Below are 16,258 nucleotides of genomic sequence, written 5' to 3'. Positions count from 1 at the left end.
CTCAAAAAGAGACAACAGATATGAGAAAATTTTACATAAATTATTCATTATTCTTTTTATTATGCTTCTTCATTTATTTATTTATTTTTAAATAATAGCATAAGTGTAAAGCTTTTGGTGATATATTGCCAAGCTGTAAGGTAGGTTAAATAAATAAGACAAAAGTTAATTAGGGAAAGGCTAAGCTTGAAAATCTGAGCATCATCAAGAAGCAGTATTATCTAAACAACAGAATTCTTTGTGATTATGTATCTCAAAATGAAGAAGAAAATTGTGCCTGATGAATAGTCCAAATTACTACATATATTTTCAAAGATGTGGATGAGTTAACACTGATGCTACTATAATAACTTTTGAATATCTAGAAATTAACATTAACCTCATGATGAACATTTGGATTTACTTTTACTCAGCAACGCATTACTTATAATCAAAGGACTTTTCAACAACTGGTTCTGGAGAATGTACATAGGCAAAAAACACAAAACTAGGCTAAGCTAAGCAAATCACAGACCTATATAGGGAACGTAAGATATAAATATTCTCATATTTCTGAGGATATACCAACTGATAATGAGAACATGGCTTCTTACTTGATGGGCCCTTGCCCATCAATATAGTTTCCAATATTATCATTACTACTGAAAACAGAGCTACCTGCTCCTTAGCAGAAGAAAATACCTTTGAGAAAATGTAGAATTTCTTACAGAGAATAGATGTTCTTCTGCAATGGATAAGCAGATTAAATCTTATGCAAGATAAAGAGATAGTATGCAATTTAAAAAAAGTTTTCTACTCATGTATTTATTTCTTAAGTTTATAGACAAAATGAATTGATAAGTTTAATTTGAACATATTTAATAGGAACTGAGTGGTCAGTTGAGAGGACAAGTCTGAAATTCAGAAGAAATATGGTACCAGTAGAACAAAGCTGATGCCAAGATAAATTATCAGTAGGTAGATGGCATTACAAGATGCATGGATGAGTAAGATCATCTTTCATGGGATACAAGTATGGGCTCAGGACAGAGACCTGTGTAGTGGCTATAATCTAAAGACTAAAAGCAAAATCAAGGATAAAAATGTGACCAGATATTCAGCAAATGTTTGAACAAAATCCAATATACAAAAAAGTAATCTCAAATGTTTTTTGCCTCAAATTGCATTTCCCATCTTTTTATTCATTATATATAAGAATACTGAGCATCATTTACCTTATTGAGTGTATACATAGAATATAAAATACTGACAATTTGAGGAAAGGCTGATTCATGTTTCTAATCTTTTCTCCTTTGCTATTATTACATGCTTATTTTAATAACATTTTTAAAATGTTTAGATTAAAAAAGCAAAGAAAGATTGTGATTAAAAAATGTCTATAGCAAACCATTACCTATAGTATTTCAATAATGACATTAAAATTTTTCTCTTATTTCAAATGAATTTTATTCCCCCTCAGTTGAATCACATCATAGATTTCAGTAGTTCATGACTTTTTTTTTTTTTAACTTTGAGGATTATTTGTGATATTACTGAAAATTGTGAAGCCTTTCTGCATGAAAGGTTAGATAGTCAAAATTGCTCTGGAATTTTTCTCAAAAGACCTGATTAAGAATTCAACTGTATACAGTGATATGCATTATTATATTAATTGCACGCAAAACTAGAAAATATATCATCCCATTGAGAAATTATATTCAAAATTAAATCATTTAAGGGCTTAACCACTTGGAACATTTCAGCAATTCACTAAATCAGTACTAACTTATCTACAATTGAATATTTTATTTGTTTAAATTTAAAGGCATTAAAGATTTCGCTTGCATTGGTAAAAGAGAGATTGCTAATTTCTGACAAGTAGAAGCAAAAAGGGGCTTTCCTGGTGGCTCAGATAGTAAAGAATCTACCTGCAATGCAGGAGGCCTAGGTGCTATCCCTGGGTTGAGAAGATCCCCTGGAGAAGTACATGGCAACCCACTCCATTATTCTTGCCTGGAGAATCCCATGGACAGAGGAGCCTGGTGGGCTACAGTCCATTGTATGGCAGAGTCGAACATGACTAACGCATGCACACACGTGCGCACACATACACATACACACACACACAAAGGCAAAACAGTTATCTAAATTACCACTGATAGCCACTTAAAATCAAGTGCTTATAAGTGACAAGGGTCTGAGTACCACGTAGAAAGTAAATATAAATACCAGCTATGAACACATGATCCTTGCAAATTGAAGACTATAAGAGCTGAGTATTTTCCCTTTACTTTAAAAGGTTTTATGCATATGTCTATTGTAATCAATTTTGTTTCCTTCCTGTCTCCCATGCCCCTACCATTTAGCATAACATGTGTTCATTGTTTTGGACCTTACATTTTAGTGTGTAAGTTATAAAATATGAAAATAGAAGTTTGACAAAATTAAAAGAGAAATGAACAGTATCCGAAGATGGAAAAATAGAGTTGTATCCTCTTTTGATTAGCAGTTTTCAATTGTGCAACGGACATACTTATCTTGTTAGCAGAAGAACGGGCCTGCTATTGTTTTTATTTGCAATCTATTCTAGTTAAGAGAGATGAGAATGAATGTCAAATGGATGAGATACGGAGTGTGAATTTATACTGGGGCAGTTTAGGAAAGCTGGAATTCTGTTTCCTGGAATCTCTTCCCCTGTAGTTCATAGGAGAAATTAATGTTTGTGAGATATGGAAAATGTAAGTGGAGCAGCAGCCATATTTTCTTCCTCTGGAAGCTGGTGCAGGGTAATTGTTGGTCTTCTAGCAAACGGTATTGGTGTGGAGCAGCATCATACCTGCAACTTCCAGCCTCTGCCCAATCGCCTTCCTTCAGCTTCTCTGAGTCTTTAGTCAAGCGCATGTGTGACTCCATGGTGAAGAGAACTAGTCTCTCTCTCAGAGATTGGAAGTGGTAAAAAACAGAGGCAAGTTCTGGTTTTCTCTCATATGGCCTAGCTGTCTTCAGAGATTTCCATTTGTTCATGTTCTGTCCATATTAGTTTTCTTTCCCCATTGCTGAACTGACTAACCTATAGCGAATTTGACCAGATATATAACATAGACAAAAACCATGCACAAATACCTTCACCAACTCCACAACTATGTAAGGGCTGAATCTTGCAATATCTGTATCATTTACAGTGTCTCTATTTCTCTTAATGAACCCTGAGTTAAATCATAGAGAATAAAAATAATGACAGTGGAAGAAGCTCTATCAAAAAGTGATATTTCAATACACGCATTGGTCTATATTACCTATATGACATACAAAAGTAGCTTATGTAAGTTCCAAAATTTGAGTACAAAAACAAGAAAACAAAGACAAAAATGAGATAGGAAAAATTAATAATAAAAATAAAATAGGGCACATATTTTTCTGAAGTTTCATTGTGAAACAAATTAAAAATTAAAACAGGCCCTCAAACCATCCGATTTAATAATAATAAAAAATCTCATGATGTAACAGCTTTATGAGCCATTATTTAAATGGTATAGAAAAAATGTGACTCTAGAGTAACATCACCTTTGAAATGACTTAATCTAAAGCCCATAAATATTTCTGCTTTAATAAAGTATATAGCAGCCTGTCTTTAAAACGGACTAAAGAGCAAATTAAAATAATGACTATATTGTTATACTTTTAAAAATATGTATTTTTTGTTTGGCACAACTGCATTTATTATTTATTGCTTGTTTGCTTGCACGAGGAACTACACTAAATATTTTATATTCATTAATTTTGTTGTTACAATTTCTTATAATTTCTATTTTTATCATAGTTTATAAATAGAGGAAAAAACATAGGAAAATTAAATAATCTGCCTGAATACATTTGATAAATAACAGTAAGTTGTACTTAGTTTATCTGACCTCAGACTGTAAATAGATGTTCACTTCTTTGACATTCTCATTAAAATTTATTTGAAAAATATCAAAATATGAAGCAACAGTAACAAAATGTTGGGTTCATTTATTCCAATCTGAAGAGTCTTTTTAAAATCATCATTTTATTAGGTTACTTGAGGAGATGAGGTTGGGGAGACGGGAAGAAGGGTTAGATAAGAAGGGAAGGCTAAATGTCTATCAGTCAGTCAGTTCAGTCGCTCAGTCATGTCAGACTCTTTGTGACCCCATAAACCACAGGACGCCAGGCCTCCCTGTCCATCACCAACTCCCGGAGTTTACTCAAACTCATGCCCATCGAGTCAGTGATGCCATCCAGCCATCTCATCCTCTATTGTCCCCTTCTCCTCCTGCCCCCAATCCCTCCCAGCATCAGGGTCTTATTCAATGAGTCAACTCTCTGCATCAGGTGGCCAAAGTATTAGTTTCAGCTTCAGCATCAGTCCTTCCAATAAACACCCAGGACCGATCTCCTTGAGGATGGATTGGTTGGATCTCCTTGCAGTCCAAGGAACTCTCAAGAGTCTTCTCCAACACCACAGTTCAAAAGCATCAATTCTTCGGCACTCAGCTTTCTTCACAGTCCAACTCTCACATCCATACACGACCACTGGAAAAACCATAGCCTTGACCAGATGGACCTTTGTTGGCAAAGTAATGTCTCTGCTTTTTAATATGTCATCTTGGTTGGTCATAACTTTCCTTCCAAGGAGTAAGCCTCTTTTAATTTCATGGCTGCAATCACCATCTGCAGTGATTTTGGAGCCCCCCCCCAAAAAAAGTCTGACACTGTTTCCACTGTCTCCTCATCTATTTCCCATGAAGGGATGGGACCAGATGCCATGATCTTAGTTTTCTGAATGTTGAGCTTTAAGCCAACATTTTCACTCTCCTCTTTCACTTTCATCAAGAGGCTTTTTAGTTCTTCTTCACGTTCTGCCATAAGGGTGGTGTCACCTGCATATCTGAGGTTATTGATATTTCTCCCAGCAACCTTGACTCCAGCTTGTGCTTCCTCCAGCCCAGCGTTTCTCATGATGTACTCTGCATATAAGTTAAATAAGCAGGGTAACAATATACAGCCTTGACGTACTCCTTTTGCTGTTTGGAACCACTCTGTTGTTCCATGTCCAGTTCTACCTGTTGCTTCCTGACCTGCATACAGGTTTCTCAAGAGGCAAGTCAGGTGGTCTGGTATTCCCATCTCCTTCAGAATTTTCCACAGTTTATTGTGATCCACACAGTCAAAGGCATTGGCATAGTCAATAAAGCAGAAATAGATGTTTTTCTGGAACTCTCTGGCTTTTTCAATAATCCAGTGGATATTGGCAATTTGATCTCTGGTTCCTCTGCCTTTTCTAAAACCAGTTTGAACATCTGGAAGTTCATGGTTCACGTATTGCTGAAGCCTGGCTTGGAGAATTTTGAGCATTACTTTACTAGCATGTGAGATGAGTGCAATTGCGTGGTAGTTTGAACATTCTTTCAGATTGCCTTTCTTTGGGATTGGAATGAAAACTGACCTTTTCCAGTCCTGTGGCCACTGCTGAGTTTTCCAAATTTGCTGGCATATTGAGTGCAGCACTTTCACAGCATTATCTTTCAGGATTTGAATTAGCTCAACTGGAATTCCATGACATCCACTAGCTTTGTTCGTAGTGATGCTTTCTAAGGCCCACTTGACTTCACATATGTATACGTATATATGCATATCAACATATACATATATGTGTCTATATGTTTCAAGTGGGTAGGATTAGATAGTTGATAATGAAACAGTGAAGCACTTTCAAATACTTTCAGTAATTTTAGATAATTTTTTTGTATCTGAAGTTCCATTACTAAATTCTTACTTTTGCTTCAATAACTTGTTTCAATTTTAGATGTTGTAAAGCAATCTCCTACTATGGAATATACTTTAGACCTCCTTTGTTGCATTAAACAAAAATATTTCGCTTGCCTCGTTCTTTCAATGATTTTTAACCACAGATTTTTGTTAAGTAAATACTTGGTTTACATTATCATGATCATATAAATATTGGTCACATTTGATCTCTATAATGTCCTATATTCACATAATTTGAGAGAGGGTTAAATATTGGTATTATCTGGATAGAAAAATTACCATGTTTTTGGTTTTTCTCTTTTTTTCTATTCCCATCCTTAATTCTTCCCTAGGCCCTAAAACTATATTTGGTCTAGTCAGCCATATTGAATCTCTTATTTAAAAAAGAACTTAATTTGAAATCATCTCTCATGGATCTCTCCCTCGTTGGGTTGTTTGATCACTAGTGTGGAAAGAAAGCTGATTGGAAGTGGATACATGTGAACTCATGTTTATCAAGGGATGATACAACAATAAATTGGTCTCTGCATTGACAGGCCCCCCAAATTCAGGGAATATTTTCTTTTGAGCATGCCACTTAATGCTGCTGTTTCTAGGCGGCATTTCATCTTTGACCTCAATGGGAACAAATGTCACCAGAACACAATCATATTCTTTTTTTCAGAATTGGGTGTGAATGGCTATAGGCAAACCCTTAAGCAGTTGAGATCTGTTTCTCACTGACCCTTCCACAATAAGATGTTAACCCACACTTCTGATTTCAGCTTCAAGATCACACACCTCACTACATTCAAATGTACCTGATGCCTTCAATACTGGAGCTTCTCCAGAGTTTTACTCTTCAAGCTTGAAGTCAGTTTTCTGGGGATTATTATGTCAGTATTTAATTTTCCATAGCTCTTCAGGTGGTTTTTTCTTCCCCCATTATCCTATTCTTGTGAGTGTTACTTTTTTATTCTTTTATTTGCACTATTAAATACTTAACTCTAGAAGACTTAACTATGTGTATTATATAATCATAGTAAACTAGAGGAATGTTTCTGTTATTTTAATTTAGGAGTCAATGTTTATTTTCTGTATAGTTTGGATGGTATGATTTGTAATAAAAAATGTCAGAAATTAGAAATCAAGCTTGAAAATTTCAGCAAAAACCTTGACTGCAATCAAATTATGAAGCCAGTTTACTGACTTACCTATTGTTTCTAAATAACTTATTTATCTAATGTGATCATATTATACCTGAGTTTAGTATAGTATTACAAGGAAGAGTCAATCTGAATAATTAAGGTGGGAGATGATATAAATTAAATTCAGTTTCCACAGTAATAAAGAGACTGTTTACACTTCAAGAAACTTTTATGCAAACATGATAATGAGCCTATAATTGTTGTGAATTCCTTTAATAAAGGGAATGCTGATTAATCATCAAGTTTTGGGATAATATAAGAAGTACCAGAAACAAACTTCCAGCTTGGAAAATAAAACATTTGGAATTAGAATAAAGGGTCATTTTATGTAGCATCCTGTCTAGTGTTCATGTTTTCTTTTCTATTTCTGGGGTAGGGGGATAAGGATGGAGGTTTCAGCACATATTTTTGAACTCTTCTCTCCCAACTCCTTGGCAGGGTAATTTAGCTGTAAAAATTACCTCAATTAATTGTCTTAGCCTACTATAAAAAATCCCAAGCACCTTTCATTTTTCATTAATTCTCCACTGCCCAACAGACTCTGACAGCCTGATCTTCTCAAGCATTGATGGTTCTCACACTAACCAACTTGAGCAGAAAAAGATTCCATCTTTCTACTTCCTGTGTGACATAGCAAAGACCATGCTAAATAAATACCACCATGATAAATAAATACAAGTTAAGAAAATTTTAACCAAAATGTATGCGGTCCCTTGAGAGTATGCAAGTAGAGTAATTCCCAAGAAAGTACCAGAGGGGAAAATAGACACCATGGGGCACAATGATCCATTAGGCAGATAGGCGACTCACTGTCAGGGGTAAGCGAGGAAGCTGTCGGTGAGAAGAAAACTAAACCTCTTTCCAAGAATTTTAAACACTGTGATGGACAAAAGGATAGTAGATTTCCTTAGGTCCTTTTAACTATCTGGTCTAAGTCTAATGAAGCAGAGGGACCTGGGTCTGGCTGGGACTAACAGCGGCTGGGACAGACAGTTTCAGATAATACAAGTATGGTTAGAAAAGGGACAGATGGACAAACAGTACTTACTGAATAATTTAATACTTAAATACTCCCATATTCTCTCAATAAAATACTTTTCTAGTATCTTATATAATGATGTTTCTATATGTTCAATATAAAGTGTTGAATAAAAGTGTTTCCCCTGTACATTTTCTGTGATATATAAATAATATTCTATTAAATATAATCTTTTGTGATATGAAAGGAATAAGAATTAAAGAATAGCAAAGACAGTGATAAAGAGAAAGACATACTTTATGGGAGCACCACTGCAGTCTCTAAAGATGTGATCTCTGCTATAGCAAGCTGCCAGAGTCCTAGGCACTCAAGAATCTCAGGTCTGCAAGACTGTGATTTGTTGCAAGTGTTCTTGCCTAGTTTTATTTTCTGACAATTTGTAAAATCCAGAATCATGTGAGTGGCTGTATACAAAAAAATGTAGACACTGGAAGTGAGAGAGTTCTTAGTTAAGAGAATATTACGTGCAAACAACAATAGAAGTTATAAAAGCTCTCACGTGAAATAGCAGGTGACATTCTGGTATCTGGGTTTGTTAGTGAGAGTCAGTGTAGGACAGCAGCAATCAGCAGCTCATGAGGCAAGTCTGGTACTTGAGCATCAAAGTCTTAAGTCAATATTCAACAATAGTTCCCTTAATTAGACTACGTTCTCCTGTGGGCTTCTTGGGTAGCTCAGAAGGTAAAAGATCTGCCCGCAATGTGGGAAATTGGGGTTTGATCCTTGGGTTGGGAAGATACCCTGGAGAAGGGAATGGCTATCCACTCCAGTATTATTGCCTGGTAAATTCCATGGACAGAGGAGTCTGGCAAGCTACAGTCCATAGGAACGCAGAGAGTCAGACACGGACTGAGCAAACTAACACTTTCTCATGTGGTGAAAGTTGAATGTACAAATTGATATTTAAAATGGAAAAAAAAAAATCTATAGACATTTAGTAAACTTATTCAATCAAAAAGTTTGAGTTTTTTAATTTATTTTGTCATGATTTCTAGACAGAGCAGAATCTTGCTTAAGTCCCTGACTGCCTGAGTTTGAATCCTGTCTCTAAACCCACTGCTGCTGCTGCTGCTGCTGCTAAGTGGCTTCAGTCATATCCAACTCTGTGCGACCCCATAGACAACAGCCCACCAGGCTCCTCTGTCCCTGGGATTCTCTAGGCAAGAGTACTGGAGTGGGCTGCCATTTTCTTCTCCACTAAAACCCACTAGGTCCATGGATTTGGGTAACTTACTCAACTTCTGTGTCTCACTTACTTCATGTATAAAAAGGAAATAATAGTATAAACTATCTCATGAGTTTGCTATGAAGCAACCAACTCAAAAAGTAGTTAGTGTGTATAAATTGCTTAGGATAGTACCTCGCTCAAGTAGTTGCCATGAAAACATATGCTATTATTATTATTATCATTATTTTGAGATATTTTATAAATCTCACTTTGTACCAGGCACTGTAAAAAACTGATTCCTTGTCCTGAAAAAAGATAATATTGCATTTTGCATCTAACATTATAATCAAATATAATTTCTCTTGGATAGAAAAATAAATGCTTTTAATAAATGCTATCAAAAATGACCAGAGTAAGTGTGTGATGTCAGTCTGTGATAGCAAAAGTAGGACTATGATCAAAATTCTCAAAGTTGTCAAAGTTAGGTTGATGTTAAAGTTAGGTTCCCTATCATCCCTATTACTGTGTGTGTGTGTTTTTTTTTTTTCTTTTTTCACTTTTTGCTGGTATTATTGTCTTCTAGGACTGATACTCTATGTTCCATATGGGGCCCTTATCTAGATACAAAGGAAATAATCTAAGTAATTAATTAATATTAAGTGATTCATTGACTTTAACTTGACCTTTTCAAACAGTATAATTAAGGGATTTTCAATGATGAGAGGCACTCGATAGCATTAAAAGATAATCTATAGTGTATTATGCAGACCATTCCCAGTGTACCTTGAAAGCAGACACACACCTGTTTTTGTTGTTGTTGCTAATCTATGTTCAGAGATTGTTGGTCAATGATCAATAAGTGTTTGCTGTGGACCCATACCTGTGTCTTGATATATGTTAATATTAGATATAGACTGCTGTGACAGGCATAGGCACATTTAAGTTAACCCAGCATAGTTTCTCATCTGAAGAAGTCAGGATACACAACAGAGGTCAGTAATTTTATCTAGTGGAAGAATAGATATTGTGCCTTCTAAAATCTCCAAGTGCCTCACCGGGAAACGCAGAGTTGTCCATGATAAATTTTTATGAGGGAGACTAGGTCATATCAGACACCTTGGATGACTAACTTTCTTTTCCAGGCCCAGGCTTGTACATATATTTGAAACAGTCGAGCTTTGAGCCTTGGCTGGAAACACGCTATTAGCTGCTGTTGTTTACTCACCTTGTGTCCGACTCTTTTGCAGCCCCATGGATTGGGATTTCCCAGGCGAGAGTACTGGACTGGGTTGCCACTTCCTTTCTCCGGGGATCTTCCCATCCCAGGGATCAAACCTGCATCTCCTGCCCATGTCTCCTGCATTGCAGGCAGGTTTTTTTTTGTTTTTTTTTTTTTTTAATAATTACTACTGTGCCACTGGGAAAGCCCTAGAAATACACAGTAGACAACCTCATCCAGACCAGGTGCTCTTCATAAGATACTCAGACTCCTTCTAATCCTATAAGTTCAACCTCCTTGTATACGCCAGGAAAAATGTATTCCCTAACTCAAATTTCAGAACTAGAACAAGGGCCGGTTACCCAGATATTTCTGAGAGTTGTGCTTACACGACTTTAGAACAACTAGTATATCGTCCCCTGTGGTAGGGAGTAAAAATCATAAACTGATTATTTTCTTATATTGGAGATTGTGCCAGAAAATGAAAAGTAATTATTTTAATAATGATCAAATAGTTAATATAGTGTCAACTGAGTCTTATTGTGTACACTGTTAAAAAATAACTTTGCTTGTGTTATTTTCTTTTATTACTATGACAGTAACCTGAACTCGGAAACCTAGACATAAGAAGTTAAAGTGTGGACAAATACAAAAGGCAGAACTGTGGTCATACAGCATCAGTTTAACTCAGAAATCTGACTATGTGTCACATCTAAAAATGAATCCTGGGCCTTTTAGAACTCTACTGTCAGACACTTCCACCACGTACTCTGCTCTGTCATGACACTGACTCAGTCTCGGGAAATCACGTAGGTGATCTCCCCAGTCCCATGAGTCCAGGAGACTCTGAAGGAAACTGGGAAAATATATAACCACTTCCACAAGCCAAGCAAAGAATGTCACCCTGTGGTACACAGCAAGAGAGAGCAACAGAATCAAAGTGATTGAATCATAACTTTGAATCATACCCTATGCATTAGAGGGTATCTCAACATTATCTTTCAGAATTTGTTCTAGAAGTGTCAGTGCTGTGTGTAAGTTTTAAAGATTGAGTTTCATGAAACTTTATATGGTCTTTTAAAAATTACTATTAAGGCTTAGACTTTGAATCCTTTTACAGGAAATATAGGAAGATGGCCTTACAACAAGATAGGCAAATGCAGAATCACAATGCTACTTTTCAGCACATTACTAAAAACTCACTGAAATAAATATATGCTCTTGTGGTTGTGTTTTCCTGGTAGGAAAAAAAAAAAAGTGCCTGGATGCTACATCACAGCATGACCCCATAAAAGGGATATCAATCTCTACCCTCTATTTATGAACCTTAAAAACTTCTGCTTACAAGAATATATTATGTAAGATTAGAGCACCAAATATCTGATAACAATCAGCCCATCAGTCATGCAGTTTAAAAGATACCAGTTTTCCTGATATGCTTCTAAAATAGATTTTTTCAAAAAGTCATTTTTCCAATAATGTTATAAGTTGAAATACTAATATAAGGGAAACATTTTTATGCACAACAAACACTAGAATTGAATAGGTATTTAATTATATACTTAAAGTTTCTTCTTGCAAAGCACTATGAAATGAAAATAGATTTGACACAATATTCTAATTCTTCATTCTTTTTCCAGACAACTGGTAACTAGCCTTATATATTTACTGATCCTAATAACAGGTCACAACATATATTCACATGCCATGTACTGTTAGCAATCACTTAGCAGCCTCTTCAGCTGAGTAGGTGAGACACAGCAGACCCTGGAGACACTAGCCAATGAAAGTGAAAGTGAGAGTGTTAGTCACTCAGTCCTGTCTGACCCTTTGTGACCCCATGGATTGTAGCCCACCAGACTCCTCCATCCATGGTATTTCCCAGGCGAGAATACTAGACTGGGTTGGCATTTCCTTCTCCAGGGGATCTTCCCAACCTAGGGATCGAACGCAGGTTTCCTGTATTGCAGGCATGCTCTTTACCATCTGATCCACCAGGGAAGCCTGAGTTCATTAAATCTGCTAGCAGGTAGATTATTTTCAAACTTGAACCTGCAGGGATTTGGTTTCTGAAGCATCTGTTGGATGTTTTTGCTATATCTTTTGTAGTAGGGAATTTCACATTAGTACACACTATCAATAAATTCTGACACCTAGAGAAGAGGGGATTGCACATTGTCAGGGAGCATACATTTAACACGAGAGAAATAAAGATGGGCAGTCGTAATTACGTGGTCACGGCAAACTGATCTTAGGAGCATATTTTCAATATTTGGACTTGCGTGTATGCTAAGTCACTTCAGTCGTGTCCACCTCTGGGCTCTGGGACTGTAGCCCACCAGCCTCCTCTGTCCATGGGATTCTTCAGGTGGGAATGGGTTGCTGTGCCCTCCTCATCCACATCTCTTATGTCTCCTGCATTGGCTGCCGGGTTCTTTACCACTAGTGCCACTTGGGAAGTTGGGTGACTTGACATAAAATAACTTCAAATACAATAAAGTGATAAATGGAGTAGATACTACAGAATAATGAAGAAAATGAGTAACTATATGCTTTTTCTCACTCAAAATTTCTTAAGCAATGTTGAGTCTGTCTGAGAAATAGCATTTTGTGATTACTGTACCCAGTAGCTACATATTCCTTAGTGTCATGTACATTATTTCTAATCCTCACAAGGATCTATCGAGGTAGTTATATTTTATTTTGGATATGAGAAAAATGAGTCTAAGTTAATTTAAGTATCTTTTCCACAGCTAGTGTTTTCATGACATTATAAAATGGTTTATGAAACAAAAAATTCAACTGCCTCTGAATTTAACAATAAGGAATTTGTTGGCTCTAAAACTGGAAGACACAGATGCAGAATTTGACCGAGAAGGTTAATATGAAAATCAAATACCCTATTTCTTTTTATTTCTCCATTGTATCACCCACAATTTTGTATTGGTCCAAGGCTGCTGCTGCTGCAAACATAAGACAGATCCCAGCAACAACCCAGGTACATAGGCTTCCTCATCATGTCTACTGTTAATGACAGAGAACTTTGATACAATCAACAAAGAAAAGTTTGAACTTCACACTAAACAGATCTGTAAACCAATACTATGCACTGATTGCTAAGACATTTCTACATGTCACCCTGACACAGGGAATGGAATTTAAAATCCTACTCATGGACAAGGACTCTGACCTAAAGTGGGAAAAATCTTCATATTTTTTGAAGAAATGTCTTAAATGACAATGAGAAATGCCAATTAACACTGTGAGAAAAAACAAGAGCAGTAAACATTGAGGCTGGATGGACTGACACGAGCTAAATTATGTAAAATCTCATTGGCCATACTAAAGATTTTGGATTTTGTTCTAAATTTAATAAGTAAGCATTCACAGATTCTACATTTAAAAGGCATATGATATAAACTAGGTTTCAAAATGATTAATCTGGCTTTTGTGTGTGAATATGATGGTGCAATTGAAGAAATGATGCTTTTGAACTGTGGTGTTGGAGAAGACTCTTGGGAGACACTTGGACTGCAAGGAGATCCAACCAGTCCATCCGAAAGGAGATCAGCCCTGGGTGTTCATTGGAAGGACTGATGCTGAAGCTGAAACATCAGTACTTTGGCCACCTGATGCAAAGAACTGACTCAATGGAAAAGACCCTGATGCTGGGAAAGATTGAGGGCAGGATGAGAAGGGGACGACAGAGGATGAGATAGCTGGATGGCAGCACCGATTCAATAGACATGTGTGTGAGTAAACTCCGGGAGTTGGTGATGGACAGGGAGGCCAGGCGTGCTGCGATTCATGGGGTTGCAAAGGGTCGGACATGACTGAGCGACTGAACTGAACTGAATTGATGATGGTACAGTGGTAAAGAATCTGCCTGCCAATGCTGTGGGTTCCATTCCTGGGTCAGTAAGATTCCCTGGGGGAGAAATGGCAACCCACTCCAGTATTCTTGCCTGGAAAATTCCATGGACAGAGGAGCCTTGCGGGCTATGGTCCATGGGGTCACAGAGAATTGGACAAAGATTGAGCAACTGAGCACACAGCACATGATATCTACAGAATAAAAGTGGGAAGTCTAGTTTGTATTAGTAGTCTAGGAAAGAGATAGTGGTCCCAGGGACCAAAATTGTATCAGGGCATATAGAGATGAGTAAATTGACATAAGGTATATTTTATAGACAGAATCAACAGGACATGCAGATGTAATTAGTGACATATTATTAGGTACATTTCTATCCAACACTATTATGGGTTTCAAAGATGGTCTTTGAAAATAGATGAAAAATACCCTTCAGATAACTATGGTTAGGAAAATAAATAATTCAGTGAAAAACCATCTTTAATGTAGTTTGGTAAGGAATATTAATATGACTACTGGGTAAATAAGTACTATAGATAAAAGTGGAAATAAAGAGAAGAAACAAACTTAGTCCTAACAGGCTTGAGGGTTTGAGGGGGAAAAAAAACTAGAACACAGAAAATAACACATTATTTGTAGAGGTAGAAATAATCACAGTTCTCATGCTTATCATCAATGCAAATTTGTCAATGATACACTTCAGCAATATTAAATCTTAAAATATAATATATCATCTACTTTTTTTTTTAACAAGGAACAGAACCTTTAAGTCATTGTTCTACTTGATGGTCACAGTATATTTGTATAAAATGACTTGTTTGGCTGTGGATGTAAACACAAAGTCCAAAATTGCTTTTAATACATTACAGGCTGACATTTATTGAACACTATAACTTAAAGCCCAGGTAAGTGTATTTCAGCCTCAATAAAAACACAATTTATTGCAAATCATCTCTCAACAAGTCACTGTTAGGCTTTCATCCAGTCATTGAACTAGTATTTACAAAACTTTTGTGTGTGGGTCAGGCACTCATGACAAACACTAACAATACAATAAAGATTTTAAGGAAAGCACATTCCTTGCCATACTAATATCATTGTGTACATGGATTGATATGCTATAAAAAAGAGAAACAAAGTTATAAAAGCTTGTAATAGATCAATTTATTTGTTGAAGATATATAGGAAACCTTCTCCATAGTAGTGATTTCATACAAAACAGAGGAATCCGGTGAATAGAGGGAGACAAAGGAAAACATAATTGCACAGAGGGGACAGCACATGTAAAGTTATATACGAGGAGAAGACATAGTGAATATGAAGGGCTGAAAGAAAGCCACTGTGGCTGCAGTTAGGGAGAATATTATATAGGGGAGTTTGGGAAGTTAGGTGGGTGCCAAAACATGCAGCGTATTTACATGTCAATGTATGTTGTCTTCACTGTAAAAACAATGAGAAGCCATTGAAAGGCTTTATGTATGGAGTGACATTTTTATTTGATCACATAAAAGATTGCTCTGAGTACCAAAAAAAAAAAAAAAAAAAATTGAAGGGGTAAACTAGAGAAGAAATGATGGCAACTTGGACTAAGGGAGACAGGTGTGTTCAAACTTGTGAGATTTTTAGCACATTAAATCAGTAGACTTTTCCAGGGCTGGATACCAGAACCAAGGCAGAGGCAGTAGTCATAAATGATTTCTCAGTTTCTGGCTTACTTAACCTGGGGAGGGTTATGCAGCCATTTGTGAAGAAAAAGGCTAGTAAAGAACTAGGGATGGGGATAAAGATTGTAAGTTTAGTTTCTGTCTTTATTGTGTAACAGGGTCTTTGAAATATCCAAGGATTTATTTCAATTAAGTAGTTAAATATTATCAGGAGCTAAAAGGCAATTCTGACCAGAGACATCATTTTTTGAGTAACCTAACTAATATAATAATGGAAGTCATACATGTGGATGAATTTGTCTAAGGGTATATAGTCTAGTTGGTGATGACTTACGATCCTG

The sequence above is a fragment of the Dama dama genome, chromosome 3, assembly GCF_033118175.1.
Source record: "Dama dama isolate Ldn47 chromosome 3, ASM3311817v1, whole genome shotgun sequence".
NCBI lineage: Eukaryota > Metazoa > Chordata > Mammalia > Artiodactyla > Cervidae > Dama > Dama dama.
This window is presented reverse-complemented; position numbering follows the sequence as displayed.